This window comes from Strongylocentrotus purpuratus, unplaced genomic scaffold (genome assembly GCF_000002235.5).
Source record: "Strongylocentrotus purpuratus isolate Spur 01 unplaced genomic scaffold, Spur_5.0 spur5_scaffold_16, whole genome shotgun sequence".
NCBI classification, from domain to species: domain Eukaryota; kingdom Metazoa; phylum Echinodermata; class Echinoidea; order Camarodonta; family Strongylocentrotidae; genus Strongylocentrotus; species Strongylocentrotus purpuratus.
In genome coordinates this window covers 13,375,550-13,388,037 of record NW_022145601.1, presented here as the reverse complement: position 1 = coordinate 13,388,037, position 12,488 = coordinate 13,375,550, and positions in this window count along the sequence as shown.

Sequence of the window (12,488 nt, the reverse complement as noted above, 5' to 3'; positions counted from 1 at the left end):
AAACATGGGCTCGCCTCAATGGAGAGGAGGTATAGAGGTACGTAAGATCATAGAACTAGAAGCTGCGGAAGGTTGAGAGCTTAATGAGGGGGGGGGGGAGGGATCACTTGAGGAATGGTACAACTTGCTCTCAACTACATGTATCAACTAAATGTACAATAGTTGGTGGATGGATACAATACTGACTTGGTGTTTTAAAAATTGACAGTTTTGGCAAGAGTGAGGTATTTGGTCATTTGGCCCCATACGGCACAAAGTACATTACAGTTCTGAACTTTATAAATTGGCAACGATTGTGTCATTTAATTCACTCAATGCTGGACTTAAAAAGTTTAAACACAGATCAGACTGATCATGTGTGCATCACAGGATGAACTTAAAGGATGACCTGCATTTCACAGTTAATTCTCAAAGTTGACTTGATAAGCAATTCATGTTTCAGTCAGATTCTCTCTATCCAGGATGAACTCACATTCACTAGTTCAAAGGTCACTTCCATGACCATGATTCATCTTGGCTGACTGATTCCCTCAGGGTAAAATCAGATCCTACAAGCGTCTACTTGGTAAACCCAGCAGGTAGCAATTTGTAGTTGATTCTGGATGTCTGGATGAATCGCAAGAAATGATGACTGGGGGAATGTGCACATGCTTAAAGCCTCAAAGGTCTCACCAATGAGTTCTGGGAGTTCAAGCTCTTTGGTCTTAACCCTCCTAACCTATCCCACGAAGCACACAATTTTGAATGGGGCAAGGGCGAAGTGTGAGCGCAGCCTAAACTCCCTATCTGTCAATTGGTTGTCACTCTCAAATATGGTAGAATAGAAAGTTTTTTTAGAAACCATTAAAATCTTCTAAATGCAGAAAAGGCGTTAACGAATATAAAGCAAGTAATGTTTTAACAGATATTTCCCTATTTTACATGGAGCTGGTACATATGTCGACTGTAAATCATAGATTTTGAGGTTTTGATAGAAGCAGGATTCAACTGGCTAAAGACCTTCTAAAATCTACACTTCCCTAATGTTTATAACTGATTTCAATTAATGAATACACTATATACATGTAGCGCCTTGCTGTTTGATATTTCCAATGAAATAACCTTTGACATAACAAGTAAAAGTCTGTTCATTAAACAGAGAGCATGTACGTGAGCCTGCAGAAAGACAGGTATGTAACATGTACACGTACTGTATGTATGCCTGTTTACTGGGAAAAGCATTTAACTGAAGTTAAGCACAAATAGATTTGCCCCGCTTATAAATTTAAGCTAATTATTTCATGTATGACTTAAACTACTGCACAGGAAATGAACACAAAATAACAACTCTACCGGTAGTCAACTGCCACATTCCACATGTGCAAGTTTGTCAGTGAATGTCACGGCAGTACAACCATGGTTACAAGTTCATAACACGGTTGCAACTTTGCAAGTGCTAGGAGCTGATATATTTTAATCATATAACACTATCAAACTGCTTTTTAATAAGTAATCAATTCAAGAAAGCATTTCTTACCATTGTGGCAGGTATTCCACTTCACATGAGCACCATGTTATATTCCAAGCGAGAGTTTGAAAAGTTTTACAGAGAGCAGAGAATGTTCAAGGCTGCCACGTACGTGTACATGTACGTTGTAAAACAATACATGCATACCCTAACCATCCCAGCCTACATGATTAAGTACGAAGCGCTAAAGGGATACAGAAACTGTGTATGCTACTCGGAGATAAAAATGAGGTATTTCCTGCTTTCGCAATCGACCAAAGGAAGTGGATTTGCGCGGTAAGTTTGTAAATGGCTATCAACAGGAACTGGCTACTCAGGACAGCAAAGAGCCAAATGGATGACCGAGACCATGAAATCAAGGAAATTGAAATACAAGTATGCAGCATGTACTGTTCAATCTTCTTAAATAGAAAGCAGTTTATTGTCACCTCCAAGTGACATTTATTTTTATCTTTTAATGAAGAATGCTCTGCATTACAAATAGTACATGAGCAGAAAATGCAAAAGAATCACTGGGAAATTCGAGTCCATTCTATTGCAGTGGCTTAATCGAAAAATGTATAATTTGACTCTATGATCACCCTTTTTCTGTACAAACTTGAAATATCTTGTCTACTTTTTTTCTTCAATTACGGTAGTTATGTATGAAAGAGTAGAAAATAAAATTTCACTTTTCCCCTGACGTGTCCCTATTTTACAGAACATTTTTGTCAATGAAAATTTACTTTCAATATGAATTTCTAGAGTTAACAAAAAAGATTTAGACCACATTACAGGATGAATGTGGCTAGAAAATGAGGGGTTGTAGATTGGGGACAACTTCAGAGCATGAGTGTCTCAGAATAACAAGATTACAAATGTACAACAATATCTAGAGAAAGAAGGGTAGCAACAGAAGAGGGAAAATGCGAATTCTGACTTCTTGAGAATGGAAACGAACACACAAGCACAAGCTTTCTTGTAGAGAAAATTATAAATCACTGAGGTACACTGAAAGCAAGGACATCGTTTCCCTGCAGTAAGTTTGATAAGTTGGCTGCATGCTGAAGATAAGTACCTAGGAAGATGATATTGCCATCAGTAAAATTACCGCAGATGCCATACCTATCAACAGGCATGCTTGTGGCGCTTTGTATATTAGATTTGATTTTCTTTCCAGGGTCATAAAAGCTGTTTATTCAGAGACATACACATCGCATATAATCAATGGAAAGATATTTGTGCTAAACAATTCACCCTACCGCCAATATACAATGTTAAACGGTAGAGGGCAACCTTCCTCCTACAATGCACAGGTCAGCACATGCGCAGATCTATTACACACCGAGGAAGGCGAAGAGACGAGGTTTCTTCCAGCTTCCATAGAGAATGTACAGCAGTGTCAACAAATTCCTGATTTTAGTTAAATAAATTGTTCATGTGTCATGTTTTCCCCTTGAATCCCTGATGGTTTCATAAATCTATTTAGGCACCAGCATTTATAATCTGTTCCTTATTTTATTGGCTCCGAAATTATAATTTCTACCGGAGTTTCCTGTTCTCGGCCTGCTGTATTTTTATGGGGCCCAGTAGTGTCTTTGCCATTCAGTATGGGCATTCTCAACACTCACATGGTTTTATCTAAAGATTTGCTAACATCCAAGGTATTCCAAGGCACCAACAAATATCAATATCTCTATTGATTTTTCCATACACGTATGCATCAGGTTGAAATGTCAATGTGTGTATCGAATGAAAAATTGCTAATAAATTGAATTGAAAAAAGGAACAATGACATGAAAATTGATAGTGTTGAAACTGAATTCATGTAAAGCGAATCAAAATACCAGGGCCCCCGTCTCATAAATAAAGAGTTATGATTGATGTGAATTAATTGCAAGTCCCCCAATCAATTGAAAGTTTGCAGTTTCCTATCTGCATTGATATCAATTGCGAATAAGTTGTGGTTAATTGCAATTGTTTATACGGTAAGACGGGGCCCAGACCTTTACTAACACAATAATTCTTATCAAACTGAATTAATGAAAAATGTAATTACCTTGAACTATTCTTCTTCATTTACTTGTAATTTTTTGTTGTTATTCTTTCATCCAGGGATGAGACAGATAATAATTTAATTCTACGGGTTATAGTCTTCTCTTAATCAGAACACTGTGCGCTTAGAAACATCAGTATTAAGCGCCTAATAAATGTTATGTATTATTATTATTATTATTAATGCTGCTAAAGCAAGTTTCATACTCGGTATGCCACACTACGCAAACCGACGCAGATCCGGTGTGAAAGGAGAGCTAAGGTAGTGAGATTAATGCTAGATGTACAATTAATGATAATCTGAAAGTTTAAGTTCCTTTCTTCTTTTTTCCCCTGTCTTTAAAAATCTCGAAATCGGTGGAAGAATCTCATCCCTGACAATGCTTACACTTAGAATGAGTGAAAAATGGCTCCCTTTCGGTTTCAGATTTAAATGCATTTGGCATCGTATTTACCAATGTCTTTACCCCTGTACTGGACATACATGTGGAAGCTCAGTCAGAGTTGGCTTAACAGTAATTTTGCTGTTCATTAGCCTTTAAAAATTATTATTTTAACATTAATTTTGCTATTCATTTGCCTTAAAACATATTGTTTTGACCAATTGGATATTAAAGTCTGTTGATCAGAACTATAGGTTTGTCCTCAGAAATTGCTTTCAGACAGCGATTCTGAATAGGATCATCACATCAACAGAAATTGTCCTAAGATCAGCATCTCACTCATACCAAAACTTGACAGATCTCACTCTAACTCCACGATATTACCCATGCTATTTGTATCTTACGGAGGAATCTCATCCCTGCTCATCCCAATAACAAGCGAAGTATCATTCAATCGTTCCCTTTCATCAGCACCATTGCCACAAATGTAGTTGTCTTATTCCTGATCATTCATCACCAACACCATCACTACCTTGCTCTTTCTTCAAACAAACTACCTGAGTATCTAGAGCATTATTCATCCTCAAATAGTAGTAAGAAAGACAGTGTTAGAACAAATTTACTTGGTCCATTGCCACTAATCAGTATCGTCCCATTTGTACCGGTATTCAGTCCTCATCCATGTCAGCATCCATTGGTTCTACTTGACGCTTACCGGTATTTGTTGAAACGGACCCACTACTGTACAGACAGGTATTGTCAAGAAGTGCAAACAAGCACAACTGCAGTACACTGCCGTGCAAGAATGCTGTTCAAACAAATGTTAATTGCATTTTCATCTCCAGGATACCTACAATGTACCCATTTCCTTCCACAATGCCTCCTTGCATGTTGACCATAACTGATGCTAACGCAAAGACCGGTCACACATATTTGGAGGTACCCAAGCCCTTTCAGATTGAGATTGGTGTTGGTGTTGGTGTTGTTTTGATAGCGGATTCTTCCTGACCTGTCCTGCTAAAATGTTCTCCAGTCCAAACTTCCTACTCCTCCTAACTCGTACCCTGAACAAATCACTTAACCCAACCCTAACCCTACAGTATGTACCCTATGCATGTATCTTTGATGAAATAAAACCTGAAGAATGGGGCAAAAGTTGCCAGAACATACAGGGTATGTTGGATCAAGCTGAAATATTTATGTACAATGTAACAGCTTATAAATTTAGAGAGAGCATTGTTGACACCAGGCCCCGATTTTCAAAATAAACAGGCTGGTAGCCCATTCACACGGACTGTCCAAAATTTAATCCAGATCCCCTGTCAAAGAAGCTCTCTGTGTCTTCCAAGCATTTGAGAATGACTCTACTCACCCTGTCCGAGAGAGCTTGGTACTTGATAGCCAGTTCATCCCTGTCCGCCCTGCTGGAAGACAGCAGATCCTCTACCCTGCTCAACTCATTCTGCAGCAACCGATTCTCCTAACTCTCACCCTGCACAAATCACTTCATCCAACCCTAACATTATATCTTTGACTAAATTAAATCTGGAGCTCTCTCTGTCTTCCAAGCATTTGAGAATGACTCTACTCACCCTGTCTGAGAGAGCTTGGTACTTGATAGCCAGTTCATCCCTGTCCGCCCTGCTGGAAGACAGCAGATCCTCTACCCTGCTCAGCTCATTCTGCAGCATCCGATTCTCCTCCTGGAGATTCCCCAGGGCGGGGTTCCTCCCGGCCATCCCGCCGTCGAAGTCCTCGTCGGCCGCAAGGTTCTTGGTGACGATCTCCCGGATGCGGGCCTGGACCTTGGTGTTGGTATCCCCCTCCCCCTTCAAAGGTGGTGTCAGATCTCCGTTGTTACTCTCGTGGGAAAGGACAGTTTGTTCCAATTTCTGAGAGGGAGGGAGAAAGTTTGAAGAATGATTAGAGTCTGTAGATGACAGGTTACGATAAAGACAGACCAAAGTGAGTGATTCCTAAATTTGATAGATGGCAGAGAGAAACATTTGAAACTAGATGGAATTCGACTGCGCGCAGTCGAAAATGATGCCTCCGTTATAGAGCAATTTTACAAACCAAAACAGAAAAAAAAAATTGAATTCACGTTCAATGGTAATCCATTGACAGGTTCTCAGAATATTGTGATTACAAGCAATTTCTCATATACATATATGACCCTTTGATCTTTGACCTCATGACCATAAAATCTACTCAGTTCATTGGCTCTGCAAGATGTTCTGAGTTAAATAGTAATCCATCTGTCAGTTCTAATGAGAATGCGTTCACAAGCTATTTTTGCATACATAATGGGCCCATGACCTTTGACCTTTGACCTTATGAACCAAGAATCTACTCAGTTCATTGGCTCTGCAAGTAACAAACATGACCTAATTTTGGCATGAATCCATCAATCGGTTCTTGAGATAACGCGATCACAAGCTGTTTTTGCATTCATAATGTGCGCTGTGGCCTTTGACCTTTGACCTACGTGCTCCAAAATCTAATCAGATTGTCTTCCTATGGTGATACACACTATCATTAAGTTTGAAGTTTTTACATCTCCAGTGGTTCTTGAGATATCATGATAACAATCTCAATGTATGGAATTTCATAAGTTGACCTCTGTGACCCTTGACCTTTGACCTACGTGCTCCAAAATCTAATCAGATTGTTTTCCTATAGTGATACACACTATCACTAAGTTTGAAGTTTAAATCTCCAGTGGTTCTTGAGATATCATGATAACAATCTCAATGTATGGAATTTCATAAGTTGACCTCTGTGACCCTTGACCTTTGACATACGTGCTCCAAAATCTAATCAGATTGTTTTCCTATAGTGATACACACTATCACTAAGTTTGAAGTTTAAATCTCCAGTGGTTCTTGAGATATCATGATAACAATCTCAATGTATGGAATTTCATAAGTTGACCTCTGTGACCCTTGACCTTTGACATACGTGCTCCAAAATCTAATCAGATCGTCTTCCTATGGTGATACATACTATCCTTAAGTTTGAAGTTTAAATCTCAAATGGTTCTTGAGATATCGCGCTAACAAACTCAATACAAGGAATTTCATAAGTTGACCTCTGTGACCTGTGACCTTTGACCTACGTACTCCAAAATCTAATCAGATCGTCTTCCTATGGTGATAAATACTATTCCCGAGTCTTAAGTTTAAATCTTAAATGGTTCTTGAGATATTGTGATAACGGTCAAACGGGACGGACGTACGGACGGACGTACGGACGGACGGACGGACGTACGGACGGACGGACGTACGGACGGACAACCCGAAAACATGATGCCTCCGGCACCACCTTCGGTGGCGGAGGCATAAAAATGCCAAGAAACACAAGAAATCTTCTGGAATCCCCTCACTCACTTTACAGATCTGCAGTTTACTCCTTCCATACCAACGACAATTCAGCCTCAAACCAAACCAGGGAATTGTTACTGGTTCAACTAAACGATACGGGGAACAGGCTGTCATGTTACAAAAGAAAAATAAACATGAGCCCTGGGGGCAGCCAGGAAATCAGGAATACTGCAAATTTCCATTGTATTGTGCATTACACTCAACAGCAAATGGTAATATGCAACCTGTACTGTGATATTGAGTTCAAGTGCAGCCCCAGGTATAACATTTTTCTTCTTCTTGTTGTTGACATTAAAATTCAAGAGTCAAGAAAAATCTTCACTTTTACCAAATAACATGTCAGTTAATTGTTATGCATCAAATCTTACTGCTGTCAAGAACGCTTTTTGTACCTGTACATGCACATACCTGTAGGTTATATTCTATCTGTAAACGACATTCGGTAGAATATTCTATTTGAAAACAAACTTTTCATGTACACCTTCATGGACACAATTACAATCTATACTCAAGTGGCATATCCACATACATGTAGATCATCTACTAGCATAAACTTACAGTAAAATCAACTAACCATCGTAAAATACTACGGGGCAATTAAGATAAAAACAGGTACATTGTACAAACTACAATCCCACAAATGTAACACAGACCTTGTCGGCACAAACTAAAAACATATTGACACTGATTAATTCAACAGAGTATTAAAAGCATTTGCAAGCTTGATTACACCTACTAAAATAATTTGTAAATATTATACATGTAGGCCTACTATTTACTCTTCCAGGAAACTCCATCACTTCTAGGACACACATCGTCACATGTATTATGCAGAGCAAGGCCTCGGCTACGTTTACGAGCCAACATACAGGACTTGCAGTAGGGTTTTTTACACATTTGAAATAAAAATTAAACAATTATATCTCATAGAGTACAAATCTTCCCTTACAATCAGCCGCACACATGTAAATGAAGTACACGTTCAGGCGGCAGTTCAGCATTAACATGCAGCTTTATCACGCTGCAGACAAGTGTGAATAAATGCATTCGTTTGAATGGGTTGCCCATAGCAACCATGATAAACTACATTGATGTCCAACTGTGAGTGTCCAGCCAGGCTAGAAACAATGGTATGCCTGTCAAACAAGATTGCTGATAAAGCAAACAGCTTCAGACAAACTGGTGTTGATATTAGAATTTTACTACTTCTTTGATGTGGGAATGAGTTGATAACACTATTGACCAATATAGTAAAACCAAAGACTAACAAAAATACACTCCTACATGTATGAGCACAGAAGAGGGAAAAACAATTAAATGGAGCTCTAACGGTCAAACAAGCATTTGAATTTTCTGTTATGAAAAAAATTATGAGTGACATTGACAGCCACTTAAGCCCTAAATTTTGATTTTTAAAACCACCCAGCTTTCATAAATGCACTGCTAACTCTCTTGGTTGCGGGTTGGCTGTGTGCCTGTTAATTAAAGCTGTTTTAAGACCAAATGAACTTTAGGGGCCATTAAATTGCTTTTCAAGTACATGTACATTAGAGGAACAATCCTTATATATTATGTAAGCCCTTGTTTCACAGTGTTGATATGGGTCATGTTCGCTGAATGAACCCCATTGCCATGAATAATTAAATACTAAGCGTCGTCCATTCATCTATCTAGCCAGCTGTGAGAAATCAATAAGGAAAACAAAACAAGCTTAAGAGTACAAAAGACTGTAAGCAAACATCTGACCCAAATCCAATGTCACAATCAATATGATACGCTTGCGCGCATAGTCTCATCAACATGTATCCTGGGAAAGTTATTTTACAAACAATACAATACAATACAGAAGGATTGAATAACCAGGGACCTTTAATCCCTGGTAAATAATAAGGTATACGTAACTTCAGAAGCCATTGGGGTGGGCTTTAAACCCTCAGTGTACTTTGCAAGTATTTGCAGAGCAGGGTTTTATCGTGGAATGGTTTCATTGATGAAAACGGAGTCCAGTTTAATACAGTATATGGTTTAGTTCTAATGCCCAGACTCTTTACTCATATCACGTGCACAGAATATCACCAGAAGCAGGTTCAAATCAGAAACATACACTCACTGTAAAGTACATGCGTGTACATTTGTACATGTAGCCTTTTGTTGGTTTTCCAAGTTTTAACTTTCTCAACCGGTTAACTGTTAAAATGCCAAACTCCAGATTACTTATTTCTCTTGCCATAAAGATTTAGAAGAAAAAAAAAAAGCGTTTTACAGGAAATGTTTTGATTTCATTGCCAAATATACATGTTTATTTTTTTCTAATGTAGCATGCTGCTTTATATTTTTTTGCTCCAAATTGTTTCGAGGAAAACAGATATTTGCAATAGAGAATGAACAAGGAACGCAAGGGGAATGCACAATCACATTAGCTCTGTACATGTACTTCAGAGAGGCAGGTGGTCATCTCATGTATGCTCAATACATGAATGATTATTGACACAATATTGCATAAATTACTGTGCCAAACACAATGTACAAGCATAATTGTATATGCACCGCATTATGCATCGAAATAATGTTGGGTTCATGACTACATACTAATAGAAATGTTCAGTGTTCTAAATAACATTATTTAAAATATGGTAGTAAATTTGCTATTGAATAATATAGTATTAATCGACTGCTTTGAGAGAAATAGTTGTTTTTATACGCTCAAGGGAAGGTTAGAATTGTGCTATTGCCCGAGGTGTAAAAACAACTATTTCTTGAATATTAAAGCAGTATTAAAACTGTCTGAATCAGCAGACTACTTGTACTAAGCTATAAAAACTTTACCCTGGGGATTAAGATTAGAGGCTTCCAGTTAGGTGGACATTAAGGACTCCTCTCTTGAAGTTATTCAATTATTTTAATGATCACTTACTAAGCCCAAGACTGGATCATTGAAATGGCAAATGGCTTTACCACCCATTACACTATAAGTCTAACGTGAAGCAAAATACTTTGTACATGTACGCCACTGAACGTTGCCCCACATGTACATGTACACATTGTAAATTGTACATACAGCAACATCTATTTTCAACTCATATTTGCTTTTGTCATGAGAAAGTACATGTACATGTAGGTACATGTAAACATAAAACATGTACCATTTTTGTTTACACATTGTGAAGAAAAAAGAGTATTTGTATACTCATCTATAAATCACTTGCAAGATAACTAGCATGGAAAAAAAATTATCGACAAGAGCATTACAAACACCTTGCCTCACATTTAAATGCATTTGAAGTATTTTTTATTTATGTACCGGTACATGTGTAGATGTATTTCTAACATATAAATATGAATAAACAAATATTACCAGTCTATCTCCGATAAGTATTCTTTAAGTGGCAAGTACAGATTCTGGTAAGGTTTTCCATAACAGTAGGCTTGATTTTGCAATGCCAAAAAGTGTAAACACTACATTGGTATACAAAGCCACTATGAGTGTTTGCACTCACAAAAGAGATGTACAATGTACAGGAGTGTGTTGACAAGAACGTTCAACTCTAGTACAGTGTACATACATTTACAAGGTGTACATGTATGCTGATTATACGACACACATGGTTATTAAATGCTTACAGCAATGGTAGACATTTTAAAACTATTTCAGAAGGATGATAAATGGGAGAAAAAAAAGTATCAAAGAGTTGGAACCATTAAATTGAAATTACATCATTAGTTAACCACTTACTCAGTTCTACTCACTCTTGCAGGATAACCAAAACAGTACACTACAAATCATGATATGAACACACAATGACTACCATTGACATACATTTGTGGCAACATGTCTTGATCAAAGAGACAACATAATCCTATATAATATTTGGAAACATTTTGAGAAAACTCCTTCTGTTCCATGGCTGTACTTTTCTCCTACAATGAAATGGAAGGATAAATTGCTTCAACTTTTTTAACCATCACCGGTCGTACTTTGAACCAGCAGGATTTGAGCCTGCCATCTACTGCTTGCCGGGCAGCGACTCTACCAGGAAGCATAACATTTATAAAAGTTGTTGTCCTAATGGCGGACTTAAGAATATTGATAAGTCTGAATGAATCAGGAGAGCTTGGGTATTTGTTTCTAGTTCATTGTGACTGTGCCATGGACCAGTGATAGCCTGGTGGTAGAGTCGCTGCCCGGGAAGCAGTAGATGCTAGATGCAGGTTCAAATCCCGCTGGTTCCAAGATTTTTTCTGTCTTGTTTTCAATTACAGATTGATCAATCTCAGATCAAAAAAGTTTCTAACATTTCTAAAAATTGTATTTTTTTTTATTTACTCCGTTTGAAGATGTAAGCTAATCTTGAATGTACTAAAAAAAGAATGGTGAAACCTCAATTTTCAAACATTTTGTTAGGATCTTTATTGTTTTATGACATTTACAAGTTTGAATAAAATGCACACTTTTTCTTTGTTTCGGTCACTAGAAAGTAGATTACACCTTCTTGACAATTTTCATTTTCAAACATAGTCAAAGATAAAATTCCTTCTCCCTCACCATATATTTTTTCTCGCTCATGCATCACATTCATATTCGTCGATCATCAAACAGAGATGAACACACACAAAAATACATTACCGGGACCACGTAATGAAATTAGCAGACATGTTTACCTGAATCACTCTTTCAAGCCGTTCTTCTTTATCAGACATTTTCTCTTCTCGATTCTCCTCTGATAGTTCAAGCTTGATCCACACTGACCAAAGAATGCAAAATCAAATGTTCATTTAGACATAGTGACTTGCAAACTACAGATAAATACCGGTCAAAATACACGACCATTGAGTTGAACCTCTGCGGAAAACAGATGCGAGCAGCTGTCCGATATCCGGTACGTCAACAAGCCGGGAAGTTGCGGGGAAGAAATGGCCAGCAGCCCGTTAGGAGACAAAAGACTATGCCGACTAATAAATCGAAAAATCCACACAAATATGATCGTGAAGAGGACTAGAAATAGCTTTTCTAAAAGATTATAATCTGATAAACAAAAAGCTTGACGAATATCTGTCTGTTCACTTCAGGTATCAACCAAAAACACCGGCGAATCGTCCCCCTTTCCCACGCTCTTTGCACTCCCAGAAAAACCCCGACGTGAGTGCATCGAATCGAGGCGACGATGATCGGCGAATCGTGGG